Below are 27,670 nucleotides of genomic sequence, written 5' to 3' on the forward strand. Positions count from 1 at the left end.
ATACTTAAATAACATCAATTTACGTACATACATTCATTAAAATTAAATTTTATGAGAGCAAACAAATTTCATTTTGTGGTCGATCTAAAACAGGAATTATGAAAAAAAAAATGCACAAAAAGTAAGAAATTTTTAAGTTAAAGTTTGCATGTTTTATTTCATGCAATTGTGAAGAACTTTATTCGTAAGTTCTTCATAAACATTCACAATTGTAACAAAAAAATTAAAACCTACTCTCTTCAAAGAAATAATAACATCTACTCAGTTTAAATCCAAGAAAAATTAATTGTGCTTGACTTTTTATTTTCCAAAGCCATTTCGCTTCCTAGGAAATACACAATAATGTTTCAATTTAGTACTTTAATATGAGTTTTTTGCCAGTACAATTTCTTTCGAAATCATGATTAATAAAATGCTCCTGGAATTCATTCTAATGACCCATAGTGTAGTTTTACATACGGAGACAGGCATACATACATACATTTATACATCTACATATATTGATGTTTAACAAAACAACAACTAAACTGAACTGCAACACATAAACAAATAAAAAAAAATACATGGAGCAAAAATGAAGTCAAATGTAAACATTGCATTCCATTTGAGCTTAAACCACATACATTTTATGCAAACATTGAAGACTCATACACACTCTTGGCTACATTTGTACTATTTGCATTTATTAGGATGGTCCTTCAAACCAATGTGCACTTAAATAATAAAATTTATACAATTTCAATATTATTTATGTTTTGAAAGTATACAGAGAAAATAGATTCGTTGTTGCCAATTCGATTTAACAACCAAATATTTTTCACCAACAAATTTCGAAAATCGAACTTGTTTGTTTTGGTCCAAACAAAGAGGAGCCATCTTAACGTATGTAATATTTAAAAAGTATGTTTCTAGGTAACATAGAGCAGCAAGTTATGTAGTGTAGTATGTATGTAAGTCTGAGTATGTGTGTGAAAACTAGAGGTGTAATTGTATTTAGTGTTTTTAGTTTTATTTTTCCTTCTTCTAGTATTTCCAGGCAAAAATATGTTTTCTGGGGTTTCATGAAAACGTGCAACATACAAACTACACACGCACACAACAGCAACCAAAACAAAAAAAAACAAACATTATATGAATGAGTGTCCTTTTACTACCTTCATCTAGTTTTTTTTTATTGCTAAAATTGCATAAAAGGGTTCTGTTATTTGTTTGGTCTTTGGTCAGTCATTCAGTCTGTTTGTCTGTCAGAGGGACGGATGGTCGTTCGCATTTTCGTTTGGTCGGTTTCTTTGTTTGCTTGTCTCTCCGTCTAACCATTCAGCTCCTGTATTTGAGTATGGCTACGTCTGTGTGTTTAAGTGAGTTGCATGTTGTGTTGTTATAGTTCTATAACTAACTGTGTTACAGTTGAAACCATTGATGATGTTGATGTAGTGGCAAGTTTCTCTTTATTTTTCTACAGTTGCTTTTTAATATAAACTTTTTTTGTTTCTTTTTTTCTGAAATGTGAATTTGAAAATGTGAACAAATAACTGCGCTTCCATACAATTTCTCCATTTGTTTGTTTATTTCAGGTTTTATTTCCATCATACATTTTTTTCTCTCCATTTTAACTGAAGCAAAAACTTTATGTGTTTATGTTGTTATTTGTTGATAGTTTTCCTTCTGCTGCTGTTGTTGTTGTTGGTTTGTCCACTTCCTCTTTTAACCCTTTATGTTAAAGGTGTAAATTCGAGAATTTTGAAAACCATAATTCAACTTTTATTTATTAATTGAAAAAAAAAAAAAAAAAACTATAATAGTTGCCATATTTTTAACTTTTTGCCAAACGATTGTATCAAGAAATGCTTAAATAGATAAAATTATGATAGTTATCTTTGTAGTACTTAGATAACTATTTAAATTTGATGCAAATGTAGAGAAAATGATTTTGTTTCTATTAAGATTTAGTTTTTATTTACTAAATTCATAATTTAATGAATGATAAATTCACTTATGTTTATTGTTTGTTTAATTTCATATAAATCTAGCTACTTTCCGAATATGAGACAAAATAAATCTAGACAATGTCACAGTTTAGAGCAAATTAATTATAAGCAATGTATTTTAACTTAATGGCTTCGTAAATTGATATAATTGCCGCATTTGGTATTCAGAGTAAAAACTTGATAACAACCTTAGCAAAAACTTTCAATATGGTCATGTATTTTAGGCATCGTCAATATGGATCTTCCAGTTGCCTACACGATTCCCCAACCCGTTTTCAAACATGGTTCTAATACTAAATAGATGCGATCATTACAATGGCAACCAACCCTTACTAGAACAACAGGATGGATAATGAAGACTTTAAAGAAACATATAACGAATAGTACAATGGACACAATTGGTCAATTCACAAGGTCTCCTATCATGTCATATTGTCTTATTGTCCTAATATTTCACAATGGTTTGAAATGTTTTTCAAGCAAAAAATGTCCTAAAGTAATACCACTCTGTATGCTATGTTTATTGTGTTATCATAACCAACCAGCAGAGACCTGCGCCGAACGCCTAAGAGTCGGTTAAGCCGAGCTGCCGAGTTGTGAAATATTAGGACAATATGACTGATAGGAGACCTTGTGAATTGACCAAATATATCACGAGACCTACGAAAGAAACACGTAATTCTATCGTGACTCCTCAATAGGATTTTAAATCATTATTTTGACATTGATAGTTAGATCTTACAGCAGACCTTATTAGTAAGAACCAAATCAGTTTTATAGCAGATAATTACTAATGACGCACAGTGGTATGAGAAAAAAGAGGGAAATAAATCTGTAACTTCTAAACCCTTAGTCCGATTTGAATGAAATTTTTCATGTGCAAAGAAGAATTATCAATAGAAAGTAAAATATTACCAGATTTTGCTTTACATTTGAAAGAATTATGAAATTTCAGTACTTTTATTTAAGCGTCAAATATTTTATGTTTCTAGTTTGAACAGAAAATATTTTTGCACTGCAAACAAGAAAACAGCTGAATTTGGTCAAACAAATTTATTTGCCAATATGAAAACATTCTTGTAATGTGACCAATGTGTGACCACTAAAAAGCAAATATTTTCCTGTATTTTGGGTATTTTTTTATTTGATCTTGCAATTCATTTGCAAGATCAAACAGCGTCAAATAACAGCTGTTGCATCATGTGTTATCGCAAAAGTAGTGTTGCTATATCTTAAATTAAAAATCGCTAAATAATGAAAACAAATCGCGAAAAGAACACAAGCTTGAACAATTTAATAATATAATTATTAAATGTTTATTTATTAAATTATATTACTATCACAATTCATAATTGAAATTGAATGGAAATGTAATCATGTTTTATACTTGAAAAATATTTGAAATATTAAATATTTTTCAAACAAAAAACATATGGCTTGAATTTATGTTTCCTTTTTACTGGAGAATGCTTTTGAAATAAAGTGTAATACAACTGTAATTCAATTGCTTGACTATAACTCAAGGCTTGAATTACACTTGCTATCAACTTGAATTCCAGTAAAAATGCTTATTAATTTTTTAATACATATTATTAATCGAACACGACTTTTTCCAAACTTTTTTCATTCAGAATAAGAACGTGTTCACAAATATTGTTAAATTTTATGGAAATGTTTACCTTTTTTACATAAATTTTTAATTAATTCCAATTCAATCGCATTATCTAAAAATTTATAATAAAAATTTTTGTATGATACTAAAATCAGAAAAGTGAAAAATGCTATTAGACATATTCTTCTTCTGCAGTAAAAAAAAAATTAAACAGATCATACTGTTTAAGAATTATTTTTTAATTACAATCAATTCATACTATTTATGTATGTATAAAAAATTTTCTTTGATTTTAAATTCAATCTGTAAAAAATTTCAGTTAATATTCCATATGTACATATGAGCAATTTTAAATTTTGAAAATAGACAAACTCCATGTTAAACGTATAAAAATATAAATCGCATAAAATTGCAAAAATCGCAACATAGACTTCACGTCTTCAATTAGTTTTTCTCCCAGTATGTCATCCTAGGCTGAATGACTTTTATGTGAAGAAGAAGACTTCATTTATTGATGCAATTATTTAGTGAAAATAATTTAAATAAGAAATATTCAAGGAATATTGAATATGTATTTATGTTTAAAAAAAAAATAGTGAATTTGTGTCTTTAATTTAGTACGAAAAATATTTAAATAATCTCCTCTTATTTTTCCGCCATGCTGAGCAAATAATTTTCTGTTTTTTTTCTATTTGATCAAACAATTATTTTATGAAAGTGTTTGATATAGTGTGACCACACGGCAAATATATTTACTGATTCTTTTTCGCAGCAGTTTGGTCAAACAAAAAGTGAAAAACTAAATTCAATATATGATAACAAAATTCAATAAATCTCTAATAAAATGATTACTTTACAATTCGAAATAAGTGCTTTAACCTTAAAAATATTTGCAAGATCAAATTATATATTTTTTAGGTATTTATGTAGCTAGTGGTCACACTTTGTTTACATTAAGAAAATATTTTGTTTGCCGACAAATAATTTTGTTTGACTAAAATCATCTGTTTTGTTGTTTGCTCTAAATTTCATTTGTGTTCAGATTCAGGCAATGAAATATTTGACGATAAACGTCAAATATTAGCTGTGTGTGACCGTACCTTTAGGAGATATTCGCATTTGAAAATTAAATTTTCAAAATTTTTACCCACCCTACTCTAGTTTATGGTAACAGCGGGCCTAAATATTTCCAGATTTTCTCTATTTTTCTTTTATTAGACTAACAAAAGAATAAAAACGTAACTGAATCCAAAGTCATATGCATTTAAATTTAAAAAAGGCGATTTTCGCTAGTTTATGGGAAAAAAGTACTTTTTTCTTTTAAAAATATCAATAATTAATATTCGTGAGTGATTATCGGAAGTGGGCCTTATATGGGAGCTATGATCAATTATGGACCGATCATCATGAACTTAGGTCGTGTGATTTATATATATATATGGAAGTTATTTATGTTGAAGTTTGTGTGTATACCAACATTTTTAAGAGATTTATGCGTTAAAGTGATTTTCGAAAACGGGTCTATATGGTAGCTATGACTAATTATGGACCGATCATAACAAAATTTGATGACATGAATTTTGTATATATAAAACTTATTTGGAGCGGAATTTGTGGAGATACATATATAAATTAAACATTTATGGCCGATGAAGTCCAATTTCTGTAGGACATTTGAATGGGGGTAGGTGAAATAATGCGGCGATTTCAACCCAGCAACCCAAAAAAACTGTTTAAAAAGTGTTGCCAATATAAAACTTTGCTAAAATTTAGAGTGAAACTTGTAGCATATTTACGAGGTTTTAGGCCAACATTTTTTGAAAAGAACACGTTATCTTCTTACAAAACTACAGTTTTTTTTGAGAAAAGAACACAAAGAAATTCAGAATAGAGGCATAATTTCTGCCAGAAAAGAAAACGGCATAAGTCATTATTCGACTAATACTAAGTAATGAAGACGGTATTTAGTAGTCATTGAAAATAATGTTATTCAAAAGATTTTGCGGAATAGTAAATGACATATGCAATTCGAATGCGTCATGATAAAAACCTATATAATTCTCATTAAGTTAGGAATATTTTCAGTATAAGTATTTAAAGTAGGCTATCCAACTGGTTTTCTCAAGTTGTAGACATTATTAAAAATACTTTTTTTAAATTACATCTTACCCCTGTTCTTAGGATCATTAATATATACATACATATGTATGTATAAAATAATAAAAAAAAAATAAAATACATATTTTTATTTCCCTCTCACACTCTTGAGTGCTCACATCCTTTTCAAACACTAAAACATAATTTTATGTTTTAAGTAATTAACGTAATAAGCAGTCGTAAAAAGGGGAAGCCGTTGTTGGTTATGAAACCAATATAAACTTTAGCTGTCTTTATAATAATAATAAATATTCGAAATTCATCTGAACGTATTTTACGACCTTATAAATATTTCACTTTTTTATTTGCCAACTTTTTTATTTGTAAAATAAAAACTATTTTCAGAACAACAACAATATTTTTATGTATATGTATAAAAATTAAATATTCAAATCTAAAACATAAAACCTAAAAAAAAAGAATGTCCCAAATCAACTAAAGTGAGTAGGATGTTGTTTTTGTAATACACATATTTAATTGCTGAAAAGAGGAAATAAAATTTAGCTTTAAAGTTGGAATTTATTAAAAAAGCTGTAGATAATATTAGATTTTTGTGTAAGTATCCTTTTTCGTTGTGGTTTTTCTATGTGAAAATGTTCTTGGTTTTGTCAGTCTTCTCTGGCCATCAACCAATGACAGTAAATGTTCTTTTCGTGTTTTCTAAATGAAATATTTTTAATATTAAATATCGACATGGAATGACAATCTCTTTTATTTTCTTGAAATTTTAATGAGATTTTTAGTTTTTGTTTTAAAAGTAAATCGTTAGCACATCAAATCTTTTAAAGAGCTACGAATTTTTTTTTATATAGGTATTTATAAACAATTTTGTTTAGCTGTTTGTAAAAAAGTAGATGTATATTTAACAAATATGTATGTCTTACGTTTTGCATTTCCTTTATTTCAATTGAATTTATTCTAGGAAAAATATTTTTGAGGATTAAACTAAAATTGTATTTCATGTATTTAGAGCATTCCTTGCTGGCTGTTTCCTTTTTATGCATCTAGTCTTCAATAAGGCTTTTAAATAAGAACAAACAAGATTTTTTTGTTTGAGAAAAACCCAAATAGGAATAATAAGAAAAACTTAAGGAATAAATACAAAATCTGAAGTGCAAGCAACAGATTTACTCGCACCAGTGTTTATGTTTTTGTTGTCTTAAGAGTGCCAAACAACAACTAAATATTGGAGCATTAACAGAAGCAACAACATGAAAACATCATTACACATTCTCCATTATGTTTTCTTCTCTCTAGTTTTTGTGTGATGGTTGTTGTCATTGTCATTGTTTTTGTTGTTGTTGTTTTTGCTTATCTTAAAAGTATGTATAGCATTCATTGCTTAAGGATTTCTTAACATTTTCTAGCATACATTACGGTGTTCTTATATATTGCTTTTATTGTTTGTTGTTGTTTGGTTTTCTTTCCTTCTCTCAATCTCATACTCTGCAGTCATTTTCTAAGTATACGTTGTTTTTTTTATTCCTTAACTTCTTTTTTGTTGCTTTCAATTTTGTTTTGTTTTTGTTTATATTAAACAGGATTAAATACTAAACGCAACTCATGCAAACAACAATAAAAACAAACACTTTACATTACAATTGCACATCTCCAGCAACAACAGAAAGAAAATATTTTGTTCGTGTTATTTTGTTTTTTCTTTGTACATATTTTTTAATACATTCTATTACTAATCTATGTTTCTAATGTTTTTTTTTTCGTTTTTTGTATATCTAAAACTATGAAAATCTAAAACAGCTTCTTTATTTTGTTTTAGTATTATGTACAACAGCATTTGTATTTAATATTAAACAATTCGTATTATTTTGAAATTTTTACTTTTTGATTCTTTTAGTAAGTACCTAAATACTTTAAGCTTTAAATGTATCATAAACATACTAACATGCATACTAACATTTTTTTCCGTAATCTAAAAACGAAATGTTGAAAATTTTAGCAAAATCGGATAAGGGGTTGCACATTTTATTTGAAATTTCGAGCTTTAAACAAATTTTAATAAATTAAATGTTGACCTAAAAATAAAGTTAAAAATTATTGTATTTCATTTATTAATTTCAATCCTTACTTTCAACTCTTATTTCAATCCTTACTTTCAACTGTCAAAATTTTAATCCCCATTTATTTTATTTTGTTTTCCATTTAGCGTCTATAAGGATAATTTTTTTTAATTTTTTGAAAATTTGTTTAAAAAAATGCTGATACTGGAAAAATTTTAAATTTTAATTCAACAATTAATACTTTATCTATGTTTGAAAATATTGCGAGTTGGATATCTATCAAAATAAATGTTTTGACATACAATTTTAGACTTTTAGTCGTGTATCAACCGTACGTTCTATTATCGAAAATCACCTTAAATTACATGTCTATGTATCTTTGTGTCAAAATAACAAAAGAGTCTCGCACATAGTGCAAAAAATCGTACTTTCTTTAAGAAGTACGATTCGATGGGGGCATATTGATTTTGTCATTCCGTTTGTAAAAATATTGGTCGACAATCCACAATAATATATACATATATATATATTCTGGGTTACATTTTAAAATATTCTGAAATCTTTGGCATTGAAAATGCGCTAAATCGGTCCAAACCCCAAAAAAACCTTGAACAAAATGTTCGTCCATCCATCCGACAACGACAGAAACATTTTGCACAAATAGTTACATATGGCTGTATGACGAGAACAGTAATAACATTTTGTCTGTTATCTGTCTTTTGTGATAAGAATGTGGAAGATTTACTTAAAACATGTCGTTAACTATGGTGAGACCAATACTACCGAATGTCATTATTCAATCCTGGCAACCAGATCATCAGCTTATGCACAAAAACTGCCATCATTGCTAAAACACTGACGTCGAATGTATATATTTTGGGTTATCTATTTTTTTGAAGCATTTTAAGATGCTTAAAAGTTGAAAGATTCGAAGAAGTAACAAACAAATCTCTATAAGATTTAATAATGTAATTGAATATTTTTTTAAGTAGCATTAGAATCAAGCTTTAAACAATGACATGTAAGGATGTACTACACATTACCTAATAACACATAAACACACACGCAAGCACACTTATACTTTCAGAAGATTACTGAGAATCAATCTCCTCATTATTAACTACCATTTATCCAACAACAATATACATAATATCTACATCCCAGCAGTCCTGGGTGACTGTGATTTTACCTATCATTCAGAGCTTCCACTAGTTACATAAATAGCAAGGTGACTAGTTAGTTTAACATGTGCTATCTATTGACCATACAGATATCCACTAGACAATCCAATAGCTGATTGCATGTAAACTAACCTTCCTCCTATAACTCTCTAATAGATTACTTGTGATGGGTAAAATAACTACTTTCTAAAGTGCAAGACAAAATAAACGTTTAAAGTGATTAAACTCAAGGTATTTTAGAGATACTAAAGTGACTATCGACATCACGTTAGGTTACATGGGGCGCAGTACTCTTAAGCAAAAGGGAAATTATAACAACACAATTTGTATAAAACTAGTTTGCACGAATTACACAAAAAAAAGTTCAGTATAAACAAACGTTTAAAGTGACTACACTCTAAATAACTTCGAGGCACTTAAGTTCCAATTGACTTCACGATAGATTACCTTGGATGTATAAAGTAACCAATTGACTTCTCTATGAACTATATTCGAATTAGGTAAGTGATCAGACATTAGTGGCATTTATTGTCTGTAAAGGATACATTAACTACTTGCAAAACTGTTGGAATATGTACGTACATACATGCATACATGTGTAGTGTATGATTAATTTTGTAAACAACTGTGTCCTAGTGTACTTAACAATACTACTGTCATAGTCTAGACAACCAAGAGAGGAATTTATTTGTTTATATAAAATTGTTGCAATCGAAGCCTGATTATTGATATTGAGACCCCATGTAAATATTGTCTCTGTATGTTACAAAATTTAGATAAATTTGGAGGAAAATTTTACAAATCTTATAAATGAATTTAAATGCATTATGCATATTCTTTTATGCTAAGTATTGAGCAAATTATATCTACAAATATTGTATATGTGTGCTGAGATACTGATAATGAAACAATACCTGTATTTTGGCTTTAGGTTAAATAATGATCCTTGATTAAAGTTAGCTTATGTTGTCTTCGAACTTTAATGTTTTTAGTTGAAATTATCTTGACATATATTGTTAGTTTCTTATTATAATTTTTTTGATTGGCTTTTCTTTAACAAAGTGTTGCTATTTATGGTAACTAATTAAATTTAATGTTTCCCATTCAACTTTATAAGTTAAAAAATTATAAATTATTATTATGAAATATAATAAGTAAATATTAAAAGTGAGTTAATTAAGCTGTAAATTTTAACACTAACACAACCATTTCGTAGTAATACAAAAATAATATAATAACACTTGTTCAAGTTTTCATAGGAGTGCGAACGAAAAAATCTTTGCTTCCACACAAGCTAAATTGGTACAATTTTGGTAATTACATGTGTCACTACTGTCAGTAACGTCATGCCTTATTTTATCCTAATTCCGTGTTTAAAAATGTTAAAAATTCTATATATATATAATATCCGGCTATATTAGTTTTTGAGTTAAAAAATTTATGAGGGTTGGATACCGTAAGAAGGCTGAACAATTCCTAATAATTATTTTATTCTGGAACGATGCCTTCAAATTCTACTTGATTAAAAATACAATAAGCGGTATCAATTCAATTTTATTACTATAAAAGTTATCAAAAAATTGTTCGTGCCGAGAATCATCATAATTACTTATTTATTTTTGTTTCAAAAATAAACGCTCCTGTGACAATACACACGCAGAGAAAAAACATGGTTGTGGTAAACATAATCTAAGAGCAACATATTATGATAAGATTTATTATTGTCTAAACCATATTATGATCATTATTATTATTATAAAATATCATAATATGTTTTAAAATAATCATATTATGATACAAATCAATCATAATATGACCCAATTAAATCATATTAAGATCCAATGATATCATATTATTATTAAAATTTATTTTTGAAAATACAAAATTTTATTTTAATAGTTTTTAGATTTAAGGTACTAATTAAAATATTATTAATAAATTCACTGAAATTTATTTTTATTCGCTCCCTATTTATCATTATTTAGTTGTTGTAAACATATTCTGTTTACATCTTAAACATATTATGACTACGCGTATAGAAACTAATAATTTTATGGTTGTACATAATAATAATATGTTACACTATTTATCATTATTTAGTTGTCCGAACCATTCGGTGAACCATAATCATATTTATAACATTTAATGGTTGTACATAAATATATAAACGTTTACAGTAACTAAAATATTGTTGAAATTAAATTGAAACATCAATTATATGGTTACTACAACAATATATTGTTACAACGAACATAGTATAGTTGTCGTAACCGTGTCGAACCATGTTTGTTCTCTGCGTGCAGTTTCAATAAACAATAACTTTATAATTTGATTAAAAACTATTAAAATCCTTTTAAACTGCATATTGTTATCCGTTTTCATAGTGTTAAATGAAAAGACCAGCAGAAGAAAGTACATTTTTTTCTCATTCTTTTTTCAAAGTTCCTTTAATTTGTTGTCAAAGGAAAATGTAGCACAATCACTTACCCCTCCACACACTAACTGGGTGCAAAAGATATAAAAGGCAAAATAAAGTGCATCGTACTGACTGATATACACAGATAAAAGTTAAAGCTGAGTTATGAGTATATCGCATACCCAGTTCAAAAGTGACACAACTCAAAATTTTAATTTTTCAGAAATCGTTAAAAATTATATACAAATTGAAACATAATGAAAGACATAACTGTTGTTTTAGCAACAGTTAACAACAACAAAATTCATTCAATTCCATAGTTTAAGCATATAAACCTGAAAAATCAATTTTGAGTTGTGTCACTTTTGAACTGAGTGTGCGATATGTATGTATACCATGATGAGGGACAATTAAATTACAACATTATTTTATGGCATACCAGTTTAAATCTGATTATAGTTAAATTAAAACAATTTCCACTCACTCTCGCATATTCGTCTCACACTTTCCGAAGGGCTTATGAGTATGTAAAAGAATTCAACTTAATAGATTGTGCGAAAGTGCCAAGAAAACAAATTGAACTTGAGCTTAATTGTAATATTTCAATACTTTGAGTTTAAAATTCATGGAGTACGGAAATTATAGATACTAATTATACTTAACTTAATAATAAATTAGTTTGTTTATTCATAAGGGTTAAGCTTTCAATTAAATACTAACCCAGTTTCTGGATTTAATCATAATATGATTTATTTTAAAAATAAAAAGTATTATAATTTTTGAAAATTCCAAGCAGTTTTACGGATATTCAATGTATCTCTTATAGAGAGTAATTTTTGCTTATGTCTGATCACTTGGCTGGCTCCAATTTATATATTTTTGGGTCATCACGTATGTGCTCTTTGAAGTGCAGAGAGAAGTCAATTGTCACTTTAGTGTCTCGAAGTAATCTAGAATGAAGTCACTTTAAACTGATATATTGGAGCGTCATTTTGTCACTTGGAGTGTCATTAAGAACTAGCTACCTTACTCACTAGTAAGATTAAGTAACGTTAATGTACATACTACTTAATTATCGGACACCCTCTTTTTTAGTAGTACATGAGTACCTTGTGAATGAGTCAAATACTAAAAACAGATTATTTTTCAGTGCTTTAGTAGCTGGTATTTGGGTTAAAATAACTAGTTATGTAGCTAGACAAGTAACTAGTTTGGTGATAGTAAGATAACTGACTCTATGAACTGTTAAGTTATTACAGAAAACTACTAAAACAAATACAGCCAGGTTTTATACCATATATATTGGGGCTACGGTTGTAAGTAAATATATAACTTCTAAACTATTAGTAAAATATTTTCAATGGACCAGGAGTTGAATATTCAGAAAAACGTGCAGTATTTTTAATAAGCTCGGCACATGTTTGTTTATAGCTCCCATAAAGAAACACTTCGGAAATTCAAATTAATAATATCGAACCAAAATTTTACAAAAATCACACTCTTTAGTGTACACTGAGGGAAAAATGACGTTGCAAAATCGACAACGGTTGGTGTCATTTTGGCACCATACGGTGTCACTTTTTTTCGACACCGTACATTTACAATTTGTAAACTAATGGGTACGAATCGACAACGCAATGTTGTTAAATTAAACGCCGACGCATCTCAACGAGAGTTGCTGACAAATTATTGTCAAAGTGTTTCGACGAAACTTTTTTCTCTGCTTTGTTTTTATAAGTGAGTTTTAAATTTTATTTACATTAAGAAACTGAAAATATTTAAAAATTAAAATATGTATAAAAGAAAGTGTAATTGTGTTTAATAGTGAATTTGTGTTGATGCAGATGAAGATCCAGGCAGTGCGAGAAATGAGAAGACCACCGAATCCACTGACGACATACAACTCCAAAAATTACTGGAAACAATAAACATACAGTGTTTGTACATTTAAAAGGAAAGTAGTGCTATATATATAATTATCAGCAATATAGAATACAATAAGTATTTGTTTTATTTTTTAGAATGATGACCTGTGGAAGCAGTGCCACAATTAGGGATGCTATTTGAAATTTCACATACAGGAACTCCGACAATTGCCACCAATGTTTTGCCAAATTTAGACATGAAATTTATATGTATTTTATATTTAAGTATTTATTCGTATTGTATTTAAAAATAAATGTAAAACATAAAGGAATTATTATTTATTTCAATTACCAAATCGTACACGAACGGTATCAAATCCACAACATATGGTTTCAAATTGACCACGGTCTGGTGTCAAATCGTACACGAACGGTGTCAAATCGACAACGGATGGTGTCAATTCGGCAACTGAATGATGTCATTTTTTCGTTGTCAAATTGACACCGTTCGTGTACAATTTGTGCACATACGGGGTTGATACACTATTGACACCGAATGGTGTCAAATCGTACACGGATGTGTTAATTTTTTCTCTGGGTGTAGTAAGTTGTTAATACTTATAGTGTTGATTTGAATAAATAATAAACGAAAATTCGCTAAACTTAGCGCCAACTAATAATAAATATGATTTAAATTTATTATTTAATACTACATTTAATTGATTTTTGATTTCATATACATTAGCATTAGCCTATCCACAAATTAAAGAAATTTATTAAAATTAAATTTATTTTGGCTCAAATTCATTAGTTTTGTAAAAAGAGCATTCATTCTAATTTGCCAACTGTGTTATGGTGTTTTCTTTTCTGGCATAAATGATGCATTTATTCTGCCTTTTACCCTTCTTTGTGTTCTTTTCTGAAAAAAATGTAGTTTGGTCGTGTTCTTTTCTAATAATGTTACCCTAAAACCCTGAATATATGCAACATGTTTCACCCTCAATTTTATCAAAGGGATGGAAATGCACAACTTTTTATGTAAGCAAAAAGTATAGTTTTTTAATATTTAGAAGCTACATAAAAGAAAATTTAATAAATGGTAATGATTTTGTTCTATTGTGATCGTTAAAAATGCAATACATTATGAGGGTATGTGTAACATTTAATAAATGGTACACAATATATAGGCAACATTTTGTGTCAGAAAAGAAAACACCATTAATTACTGTATTGGTGTTTTTTGAACTTTTTAAAAGAAGGACAAAAAAGACCCATGCCTTGAGGATATAGAGGGTTAACATATTCCACAAAAATGTTCTTCGTAACATTTTACATAAATTTGCTGAACACATTTTATTCCTAAAATGTAACGATCACTTGGTTTCTTATGCCGATTAACAATAAGAATGTGCCAAACTTGGGAAACTTTAATCTCCCCTAAAGTGTAAACTTTCAAAACGCCGATATACGTGTCTTTTTTTTGTCTCCTCTATCAAAATTTATTGGTCAGACCTTGTAATTTTGGAAAAAAAATTGATTTTGTTGTCTAGTGTAATTAACAAAAATCTTTAAATAAAAAAATTTAAATTGTGGCAAAAAACTGGTTTTAAGGATTCAAAAACATGAACAAAATTGTGCATTTTAGATATATTTTTTACACTGCATTGAAATTGATAATTTTAGAACTTTTAGTGAAAAAATTGTATTTTTATTTTATTGTGAACATTCTGCAGTAGCCAAAATACAATATTCCCAGAAACTCTATAAAATATTTTATTGCGAAGTATATTTTGCCGTTAATAGCTTTGGTTCAGTGTAATTTCGTGTCAGCAAGGAAACGTAAATGAAAAAATATATTTTAGCGTTAAAGTATATATAAAATGTTATCTTTCAAAAAATATACAATACATTTCATTGCAATCTGTATTGACTGATTGTTGCCAATGGGTAACGAAAAACAATCTACTGTAAGAAAGTACTTATTTGTTACCTTTTATTTTGTAATATGCCAATCACAGGAAAATGTTATAATAATACACACAAATTCTTCAGCAAATTCTCAAATTCGTGAAAAATTATTATTTCATTCCAACAATTTTTCGAATATATCTCGGAACTACTGGTGGTATGAGTAATATTGTTTAAGCATTTTGCGAGAATACCAATTAATTTAGTAAAAGTAAAACACATACATATATGAACATATGTTTGTTTTTCATTTAAAATTGAAAAATTTGAACTACAATTCTGGCAAACCAGGGATTTGTTGCATCAATGCTGTATTTAAATTCATTTGAAAAAAATATTAATATCAAAAGACTGCCGACTATACGAGCACTTAAATAGCAATAAATAAAATATTTCATATATCAGGAGAAACAATTTAAAACAAAAAAGAACTAAAATTAAGGAAATACGAGTAAAAAATATCTATAAAAACCAACTGTAATAAAATAAATGGCAAAAATCATTTGTGACTAAAGAGAGGCTCAAAAACATACATATCGCACACCCAGTTAAAAAGTGACTCAACTCAAAATTTTAATTTTTCAGAAATAGAAAATAAATATATACCAATTGAAACATAATGAAAGACATTAGTGTTTTTTTAACCACAGTTAACAACAACAGAATACACTGATATCTTTTGTATAGATAGACAAGTGTATTGTGCATAGTTTAAGCGTAAAATTAATTTTTCGGGTTTATATAACACGACAAATTAATTTTGAGTTGTGTCACTTTTGAACTGGGTGTGCGATATGTATGCATGCGTGTGCAAATTGTCTTACACACGTGTGATTTACTTAAACAAAAGTACGTGTTCCCTTGCAAAGGTGCTTCATTTTATGACTTACTAGACAATAGCAGAATGAATGAGAGTAGGAAGAGCCTGAATATGGCAAATTAAATTTTTTTTGCAGATTTATTTTTCATTTTATTGCCTTAGGAATGTTATACACATATAAGTAAATGAATGTATATGTGTGTATGTTTATTTTTTATTTGCTCTCCCGCTGTCTAATACCCTTTTAAATATGTCAAGCAATTTTAAACATTTATTGTTTGTATTTATTTACATGTAAATTTACACTCAATTTTACATTTATTCTTATCCACCACCATCTCATTCCACTTTCCCAAACATACATAAGTATTTCGCACATTTTTTTATTTGTAATTTGCCATTAGTTTTTGCTTTGAGCAGGAGAGGTGGAAATAAAAAACATGGCAAAAAATAATGTCATCTTGTCGCAAAATCACAAGCGGAAATGAAAAATAACAAAAAGACATAAACAAGAAGTTAAAAATATATATAATGAAACGGTAGTAGCAACAACAACAAATATAATAACAACAATATGATGAGCACAATCTAAACAAACACATCAAATTATAAACACATCTCGGTATGTATGTGGGCCTGTATAACAAAGTGAGTGTTTTCAAAAGAACAAAGGACATTTTTTTGTTTGCCAAATTACCGTTTATTTTATTTTATTTTTTTTATTAACAAAAGATTTTATTAAAAAAATCCGTAAATTAACTTTTAAACAACCATAAACACATTTATTTCATTTCTTTTTTTATATTATTATTTTGCTTGGAAATTTAATAGTAATTTTAGAAACGTATTTTCGTAGTTTAAAATGTAAGAAAATGTAAAGAAAATCCTTTTCTTGATGATGATTTCCATATGTTTAATTAAATTGAAATGGGTTGTCTTTATACAGTATGAAATGTTTACAAAAATTTGCAAGAAATTTCATTCAAGAAAAAAAAAGATTGAAAACGGGCATAATCTTCTTGAATGTTCGTGTTATAATGAATACAATTTTAATATTTTAAATTGAAACAAACATAACACAGTGATACAAAAATGAACAAAAAAATTACAGGGTCTCACATGAAAAAAATCTGTTTTGCTGGAGTCCATAGAGTACGGAAATATTCATTTTACATATGCTTTTATAAACTAAAATAGAATAAATTCTAAAAGAATCCATCGATTTTTGTGATCAATATCTCATTTTATTCTCACTACATGTGGCTATGCGATAAAACAATAAATCCTAAAAATTTCTGCCGTTTTAGGTTTTTCATGATTTTTTTTAAACAACAACAATTTCTATTTCCACGTAAAAAATATATTTTTTGCTTCAATTTGTTATAATAACTCCGAAACTACTAAGCCGATTGAAACGCAATATACATGTGAAAATTTGTACATAGCATATTTGTACTTAGGTAGCTATGATGCATCAAATCTATATAGTGGTTATTCCATCCTTTTTTTGCTATTGACTTGTGTGACTTGAACATAGTTATTGTTAATCTACATATATATATATCGCACACCCAGTTCAAAAGGTTATATAAACCCGAAAAATTAATTTTACGCTTAAACTATGCACAATACACTTGTTTATCTATACAAAAGATATCAATGTATTCTGTTGTTGGTAACTGTGGCTAAAAAAACACTAATATCTTTTATTATGTTACAATTGGTATATATTTATTTTCGATTTCTGAAAAAATAAAATTTTGAGTTGTGTCACTTTTGAACTGGGTGTGCGATATATAAAAATGAAATGGTCAATGTAATGGCATCATGTGAGAACTGCTGGAGCGATTTGGCTGATTTTTTTTATTCGATTCGAAATTAGGAGATGGTTTGTAAGGAAAAAAATTAAAAAATTCCGGTTAAAACTGGGATTCTTTTTTAGTCCAGTCAACTGTAATAAAATAAGCACCCTAAAGTATGCAGTACAAATTTAGATATTTTATTTGCAAATAAATAAGAACAGGCAGTTGTATGTGGGTTGGAGAAACTTGAAGAACTAACATTAGTAAATGATACCGGGCGAAGCCGGGCGGGTCAACTAGTAATATAATAAATAAAAATCAAATTTTACGTTAAACATAAGCACAATTTTTTTCGTGGGCACTTCTTATTTAAAGACTTCAATATTTATTGTGGATTTCTAAAAAGAATGATTCAATAAGAAAATTAAAATGATAAATTGTTAACGAATATTCGAATGCATCGCAATAAGTTCTTAGTAATATTTAAATTACGCATTATTTGTTGAAGTATTGAAAATATATTTTTAATGGTACTTTACAATAATAATTTTTAATTTTCTGCCTTTATACGTTAAATTCCAATTAAATAGCTTGAACAGGCCTCATTAATATGTATTATTGCTAATTTGCAATAAATAATAAAGCAAGAACCAAAATAAATAATTTACTTTTGCTTAATGAATTTATAAAAGAAATTTATCAAATAAACAACTTTGCCGTGAAAAAATAAAAGAAATACATAATAAAAATGGTAATTGTTTTTTCACTACATAGCCATCAATTGTAAATTGGCATAATTTTTCTTTTTGTTTGATAACAAAAAAAAAATAAATTCAACACAGCAAATGAAAAAAATTGTGTATTTAAGTTTAAATAAAAACAATAAGAAATCGTAAAAAAGATCTATAATAAATGTGGCAGAAAATAAATGAATGAATGAATTAAGGGAAAAAATAAGAGAAACGTTGTTTGTTTTTCAACATCCGTTGGTTCATTTGTTGTTGGCTCATTTGTGTATAAATTTATTTTGAAAATTTTTATTTCATTCTCAATTTTTTTTTGCATCGTCATACTAAAGACTACGAGATGTTGAGTTAAGGAGTATTGAATGAATTCCATAGTGTATCCTTGAGGTCAAGTATCTTATTATTTTTTAAAAAATCATTTACATAAATGTTGTAGAAAAATGTGTTTGTTTGTCTGTTTGTGTATGTGTGTAAGTGTGCAAGAGTTTTCTTTTGAGCAGTTAAACTGCTTTTCTCATTTATTTTCCCCATTTTTTTTTCTCCACTTTATGCAATTGCGTAAGTAAATGGTTAAAGGTCGCATTTTAATGAAGCAATAAATATATGAATTTAAATATAAACGGGGTTATAAAAATTATGTTAAAAAGTACAGAAACGCACATACACTTGCATACTGCCATTCACTAACTCATATTCATGCCCAACTTATTCAGTTTATTTCCTTCAATTTAATTTACAGATTACACAACATTTTTCAAAAAGAAACCATCATTTGTCGGAACTTTTCATTTGGTGTTTTCAGTAAATATTACATTTTTAAGAGATGGGTCTTTGCTTAATGCATCTTCTTTAATATGTGTTTTTATAAAGTTAAAGTTAAAATTAAAATTAACTCACATCTGAGTAATAAATATCAGTTGATTGTGTTTTGTAGTTATGATAAATTTCAATTGCACACTTTAATGGGAATTCATATAGTTTGTTTTTAATATTGCAATTTATGGTAACCCTAATTAAATGATAGATTACATCTCGTTTTTATCGGGTGTTGCTACAAAGTTTTACCTTAATCACAAATGATTTTACTTAATAGATACTATTTATAAGCATTTTTTAACTTGGAGTGTAAATAGAATAGAAGTTGAAATTTCAGAATATTGTCTTTGGATATGGAGGTATACGTTTTAAGCACAATTGGAGCTAAAATGGGCCAGAGTTGACTAACTGGATTGTGAAAACATTTCGGACTTTGTATATTATCTCTTGTTCTTTTAGAAACATTTGATATTTTTATACCCAACATCAATTCAAATGGGGGGTATATTAATTTTCTCATTCCTTTTGTAACAAATCACAGGTCCACATTAGTACATATATTCAGGGTCCTCGTAAGATTCTACAACGATCTAGATATGTCCGTCCGTCTGCCTGATTGTTGAAAACATGTTAGCGTTCCAGAATACTGTTTGAGAAGTCATATAGTATCAGGCAATCCTGATACTATTTTGCACAAATTAGTTCTAAGTACTCAAGCATATGTTTGTGACAACCATTTTTATGATGAAGGACTAACCATAATATGTTGCCCTCGGCTATGGATATCATAATCTGAGAACAACGTATTATGATATAGTGATTCATCATAAATATGGTTGTCCCAAACATATAATTGTTTACTGTAACCATATATGTATATGATTGACACAATCATGTGATATAGTTACTTATATAGTTATAGGCATTTCAAAATTGAAATTTTAAAATTTTGCCATACCTTGGTCCGCTTTTTAAAAAATATAGGGCGTACATTTGGACTGAATAGACTCCAATTTTTTTTGTTAGTTAGACAACTAATTTACCAATAATGTTCAGAGCAATATCAATTATAAATCCAAAACTAAGCGATTTTCAATTTAAAAATTAACAAAATAGTAGTTTTTTGCTGTTTTTTTGGACAAAAAGGTGATTTAACTCTATATTTACGGAGAACATTTTTTATAAAAAACATGTCATATTTTTCGAATATGTCGGCCCTACGGCCTTCGGAAATTGACATATTTTTTTATCAAAATTTCAACTTTGGGCCACATGTTCTTAAATCCCAAAGCTGGGATCAGAAAACAGAAAGCAGCTTTGAAAACCTTGATGTTTTTTCTATATATCGTCAAAGTATTTTCCCAGCTCCGAAGAAAATGTGGACCCTATGGGCAAAATTGTAAAATATACCATTTTTGGGATTTTCGCTCCAATTTTTAGAAAAAGTTGTCTTTGACCTTTTGACATCTTCTTCTATTTTGTTCTACTTTGTTATTTAGAACAACAAATAGCACCTACGCGGGAAAAATTTACCGGGAATTCCGGGGAATATTTTTTTGTTAATTTTCGGGAATTTCTTCATAAGTTTTATTCTAAAAGTTACAATTTTCAGATTTGTTTCGATGGCCAAATTTGTTGCTAATTGAATCATTCTATTAAATCCATAGATTTTTTCGGTTCTAGCAACAGCAAAGAAGTATTACGGTTAAAATAACCGAATTTTTTCACTCAACTCAAGCTCAGCAGAAAAATTTGGTTATTAAGAATGAATCTAATTTAAAGTTTATGAGCTTAAAGGAATTATTAAGATGCCTAACATTTTAACATAGTCGAAATTCTTAAGTTTTTTAATTAAACAAAGAATTTATTAATTTTATACTGATTAAAACTACGACTATGAAAATACCGATAAAATGCCACTATTAAATTAGAAACTCTTATAAAGGCTGGACCAACATTGTACAATCAAATATAATTGTTTTTTACTTTTAAGAATTGATAAGTCAATTCATCCGAAAAAAATGTTCTGGTTTTTGGTTTAATTTAGTATTAGAAAATTCCCGGTTATTCCTGGGAATGAAACGATTTTTTAATTTCCTCCCGGGAATCAAAAAAGTCCGGTAAATTAAGAACCCTAAATAGCAGAAGCAAAAATATAAAAATCTTTGAAATCGGATGAGAAACAAAAAAATGGCACATGTTTAAAAATTTTACTTGTTGAAGGTACCCTACTTTGGGTCCCCATAGCGCCGCTTTTGGACCATTTGTAAGCCCTATTTTAATATCTTAAACTCGAATACTCCTTGTAGCGCCGTCTGTGCTGAAAATCATATCTCCAAAGTTCAACTCCTCCTTATTGAAGGTCCAGGTATGAAAGAAATCACATATAATGTCCCAATCTAACAAATCATAGAAGTAGTGGCTGAGACTGTTCCCTAATAGATAAAAAAAATTCATCCTAAACCTATTTAACTAACTAAGTTTGGGAGGTAAAATGTTAGCTATTCAACTTTGTTTGAACACATTTTATATTTTAATTAAAAATAATTTGCAGCACACAATTTATTATTCGAAATTAATAAAACTTCCGTAATCACACAATAATTAAAACTATAAAACACTGCGAAACATTGTCATCATCAGCAGCAATGGAAGTGTTGCAAATCTAACACTAAATCTGTAATAAAATCAAACACATTGTTATACATTTTCATAATTTCCAGCAGTTTGAAACCTTACACCAGCTATATTACAATTTGCACACCAAACTATTTCACTCTGGCTGTTAAATTGTTATCATATGCACTACATTTCGCCAGCGTATTCAAAAGTCAAATATTCTTCTTAAATTTTGAGGAAAAAATTCCAGGAAAAATATAATCCTGTACATACTTTAATGACCACATGTAAATGTGGCCTTTGATATTGTGGTACTCTCTGTTGATGCAGAAAATGCAAAAATAGAGAGGACCCTAATGGGTTGATTTGTATGGATGAAGAAAAATTAAAAAATCGTACAAATATTTGTCCAATTCACAACGTATTTGTATGTTGTAAGTTGTATGATACAACTATTGTGGTTGTGAACAAAAATTTCGTCAACTCGTGAGTTGAAAATTTGTTAGTTTTAGCTACTACAAAATCAAATCTATTTATAAAGGACAGCTCTAATGTGCATACATAGACTGGTGTAAATAGAAACAACAGCAGCATTTAATTTGTTAATAATAGTAAAAAAAAAGGAATTAAAAGTACAAAAAGGGAGAGAGAAAAAGAAATGGCAACATTGTTACCAATCTATATTATGACAACTGTGCCATTTATGCTACAAATACTCTCCTTATTGCTACCAGAGATCCTGCTGTGATAATTTGCTGTTGTTTTATTACTGGATTTTCTATTCATTTGCTTTGACAGTCACTCACACCACTATGTAGCTGGGTTACATGCACAAACACAGTCTAATACAAACAATACACACTAGGACACATTAACTTGTGTACTAAATAAAAAAATACTGTATTAGGATGTGTGGCTGTTTGTGTGTTTAATAAGTAAACACCAACAACAACCAACAGCAGCATAAAAACATATACAAAAAAAAAAAAAACTAAAAGGGAACAAATTAGCAAAGAATTTTCACAGTGCCAGCAGTAAAGAACAACAACTATGAAATTATAGAAACAACAACAAAAATATGAAGGAAACTCAACCCTTTATGCTTAAAGCTTTTATTGTTAAGATTTTTAACCTTTTATCGCAAAAGTTGAAGTACTATTTAGTTGTTGTCGTTGTAGTTGTGGTAGTTAGTTGTTGCTGTTGTAAGTATTAGTGTGGCTTGGTGTCGAGTGGAAAACATTTATTTGTGTGCAGTGTCGTTGAGTATGTGTGACAACACTTTTTTACGCCTAATCAACGTTGGAACTTCATTACAGCAACAACAACAGCAGCAGAAAGGCATCAGCCAAATGGAAGGAGGCAGAGAAGGCTTAAGTGTTTAGGAAAAATAATAATAAAAAAGGCAAAAATTAAAAAAAAACTGAATTTTATATTGTAATGGAGGCATTAAAAAATATGTGTGTGTATATATATAGAGAGACTGACAGAATAAAAAGGGGTAGATATTATTTTAATGATTTTATTTGAGTGGAACGTTGGCAGCATTGGGATGGTTATGGAAAGTGTTGGTATGTGTAGAAAGAAGGCAGATGGAGGTGATTTGACTGGAGGGAAACTGGCATAAAAACAACTTGTCTCATTTACAGACATTTTGATAGACATGCCAGCAATTAGCTTCAGCTTGACTATTTATTTATACATACACACAAACATATATACATACCCCTAAAGTGGAACAGTGAAACACAATGACTGGTTGGGTTGTAGGGTTTTTTTGTTTGATAGCGAAGCTTTTAATGCTGCAATTATAGCAGAACATCAAAACACATTAAAACTGCCTCTGCTTCCTGCTCAGCTTCTGGCTTTCGCATTTATTTAAAACACAGCTTCAGCTTTTTTGTTTTTACACTTTGTTTATTTGCTATTATTTTGGCTTTTCTTTTTGCAGTTTTTTTTAATGAACACTGGAATTTTTCTGGATCAAATTAAAGCTTTAAGTACATAATGCTATGCATTCATTATGTAAAATTATTCAATTCTTAAGAGAAAATTTATTCCAAATCACACATTCACACAATGACTCTCGTCAACTCATACAATAATGGAAACAAATGAATAATTAAATTATGATGTTTGTCATAAATGATGAAATCAGTTGTAGCAGCAGCAGCAGCAGTCATAGAATTAATAATGATGACATAAACTCTGTGAATTAACTACTTAGATAGATAGACATAAATGACATAAATGGAATAATTGTAGAAACAATTTAATTGCTGAAAGTAAATCTCTATCTCTAACGGGTTAAAAACTCGATTCAAAATCGTATTTACTGGTAAGAGCCAAAAACATTTGTAAATGGAATTGTAAGTAAAGGTCACATTGGCTAATGAATATCATAAGATTACATCAATAAAACAAATAAACTTCAATATAGTTTGAGAAGGAATAAAATATGATTTTATAAACAAGTGTAGACATGAAACAAATTCCAGCATAGCTTTTAAAAATTGGTCACACTTTGACCATCGCTTTTGGATTTAACATTTTATAGAGTAAGAAGTTTGTATAGCTTTTCATAAATATTGTGATCACCTGTATAAATGTGGTCATAAATGCGAGCCTATTTTGTATTAGACAGATAATTTTCTGTAGAAGAAATGATTTATATCAAAGATATCAAAAAATGAATACTGAAAAATGCTATAAAATATTTTTAAAAACATTTTAAATATTTTAAATGCCAATGTTATTATGACATTTGAAATCCTAATGGATTGCATTAAATGTCAGGCATTTTGCATCTGTGTAATTATTAAGACCGTTTGCACCTACTACTGAAGTATACTAATGAAAGCTTATTAATATGTATGTGTGTACTTATGACGGTAATAAATTAAATCCTTATTATACACCTTTTACACTCACTTCCTTTTCTGGCACAGCATCAGCAGCGCCATAATAATTACAAAATAATTACACACTTTTTTTTGTAGGCAATGTGGTGTAATCGTCTCTGTGCACAGTTAATAATGATAACAACTTAATACTTAGTCCAATGATGATACAAATTGAGCATATTTCCTTACTACTTTACTGTGGTTGTAACGAAGAAATTCACTAAATATTAACAACCAAACGATGACAATAAAATAGAGACAGACACCATATTCTAGACAAATCTGGGGTGAAGGATAGTTAATGCTTCAATGTAATTGTAATTATTATTTAAGAATTCACTTAATGCATAACGCACGCTACTTGGATGAAAATGGATTACAAATTAATTATGCGCATGCATGTACAATTCTTATTCCCTTTATTATTCTTAACAACGTACACGTTTACTTACATTGTCTATACAATGTGTTCTCCTTCTATTAAATGGTACGAACAGCTTTTCATAAGCTGCGATAAAAATATATGTATATTAATACAAATCACTAAACCGAGCACTATTTAAATTTGAAAATATTAAAGACTATGGAAATTACAAGTAAAAAAGAAACGAATCGAAGCGATTTAGCGGACATGTAGTACAATTGTATTAGCTATAGTCATGAGAATTTTGTTAGTGAAACTCTGTGAAATCATCCTATAAATGGCTCGATATTTTACCCAACACAGGCATAAACTTTTAAAAATTGTCAGAAATACTTTCTCAAATCTACAAATATCTATTTTCTGAAATATTTTTTAATAACAATTTCATAAGTGTTCATAAGAAAATTATTATTTCAATAAAAATTCATTAAAACCAAGATAATAAAATTGGGGAGATTCAAACGGTCTGCTATTAGGTCATATTGTCATAATGTCATAATGTCCTAATAAATTATGATAGTTTAAAAAAATTTTTGTTGTGCTTCAAACAAAAAAGTTCTAAACTAATAAGACTTTTTGAACTATGTTTATTATTTTGTCATAAAATAACCCATTTTTGTTTGAAGCACGACAATAATTTGTTTAAACTATCATAGTATATTAGGACATTATGACTTAATAGCAGACCGTTTGAATCCCCCAAATAGGTATATATTATCTTTTTTTAAAATTTACAAATATGATTGAAATCGGACTATCCGTTTAGAAGTTACATTTCGAACAATGTGTAACATTGCAATGTAATAAAATTGAGAATAGTGTAAAAAAGGAGAAAATAATAAAATATTTAAATCCTAGAAATACAAACTTTTCCTATATGTACCTACACAGAAAAAAGTTTCAACATAAATATTATGATTCGAATTCATTGATTTCAATTCATAACATTTATAAATTATTTCTTAAATAGTATGATTTTTTTAATATTTTACGTTTTGAAATAAAATCTAGAAGGCTTGAAAAATATAATTTCAATTTCATTTTTATTTTTATGTTGTTCAAAAATGTTTGAAATTTTTCATGGAAAATTTTTAGTTTTTTTATGATTTTCAGCTACAAAATGATATAAAAAGCGCGAAAATGATTAAATTGATTTAAGAGGATGAAATGCTTTTATATTTATGAATGTTTAATGATAATTTTTAAGTTTCAGATATTCTCCTTTTTATCTTAAAATATTGGCCAATATATGGCTATTATGCAAATATTCTTGCACTAATTCATTATATAATACAATTATAATGCAATTTATTAAAAAAATTAAGTAAAAAAAGCAAAAATTTCCGTCATGTAAAATTTTATAATATTTATGAACATATTCTTATTTTGAATGAAATAAGTTTGGGAAAAAAAAGTCAAGTTCGATTAATAATATTTATTACAAAATTCATTCCTATTATGAATTTTTTTTTCTGTGTATATTTTGAAATACAAATTTTAAATATTTTTAGGAATCGAAATTATTTTTTTTTCAAAATTTTAATTTAAAATTTATAACAGAACATTTTTTGGGTGAAAAAAAATTCGGGTTTTCCCGATTTTGACCCAAATTATACTTTAAAATACAAATTTTAAATATTTTTAGAAAACAAAATTAATTTTTTGAATTTTTTTTTTAAATTTATTAGTGAAAAAAAATATATGACAAACTTTTTTTTTTTGTGAAAAAAAATTCGGGTTTTTAAATATTTTTCCCGATTTTGACCCACAGCAAGTACAACTTACTATAGCCTTATATACATCTTTGCAATGGACCTCGATATATCTCTCAATAGATATCCATGTTGTCTATATTAATGACTTAGTAATCCAGATATGGATAACAATAGGCAAAAAGTCGGGGTTGCCCCGGTTTTTTCCTTATATCTCAGCCATTGTATCAATGATGTTTGTAAGTTATTTGGGGGCTACGGAAAGTTGATTTCAATATATAGACGGACAGACAGACATGGATATACCGACTTCGCTATCTATAACGATCCAGAATATATTTATTTTGTGGGGTCGCAAATGAAAAATTACAAACGGAATGACAAACTTGCCTCTCTTCACCATGAGGGTATAATAAATTGATAAATATTCATAAATGAGGAGCCGCAGAACAAAAGGTACTTTTTCGCTCATTTAAAATTTTTGAGAAATTGAGTTTTATTTATTTCGCCCCCTTAAAAAACTGCATGAACCTGGAAATGGTAACAAGTTTCTTAAGTTTCAATAGATATATCTAAGTGCCATAAGTCACCACATTTTAATATCGAAAAAAGAACCTTTTGTTAAA

At 28.1% G+C, this 27,670-nt stretch overlaps 1 protein-coding gene across 3 annotated transcripts in view; it reads right to left on the minus strand.

Annotated features, from left to right (window-relative positions):
• The window catches only part of sns (sticks and stones), a 376,839-nt gene that overhangs the window by 184,771 nt on the left and 164,398 nt on the right, over positions 1–27,670 (minus strand). The gene's annotated exons all lie outside the window — the stretch shown is intronic.

Source organism: Calliphora vicina, chromosome 5 (assembly GCF_958450345.1).
Source record: "Calliphora vicina chromosome 5, idCalVici1.1, whole genome shotgun sequence".
Lineage (NCBI taxonomy): Eukaryota > Metazoa > Arthropoda > Insecta > Diptera > Calliphoridae > Calliphora > Calliphora vicina.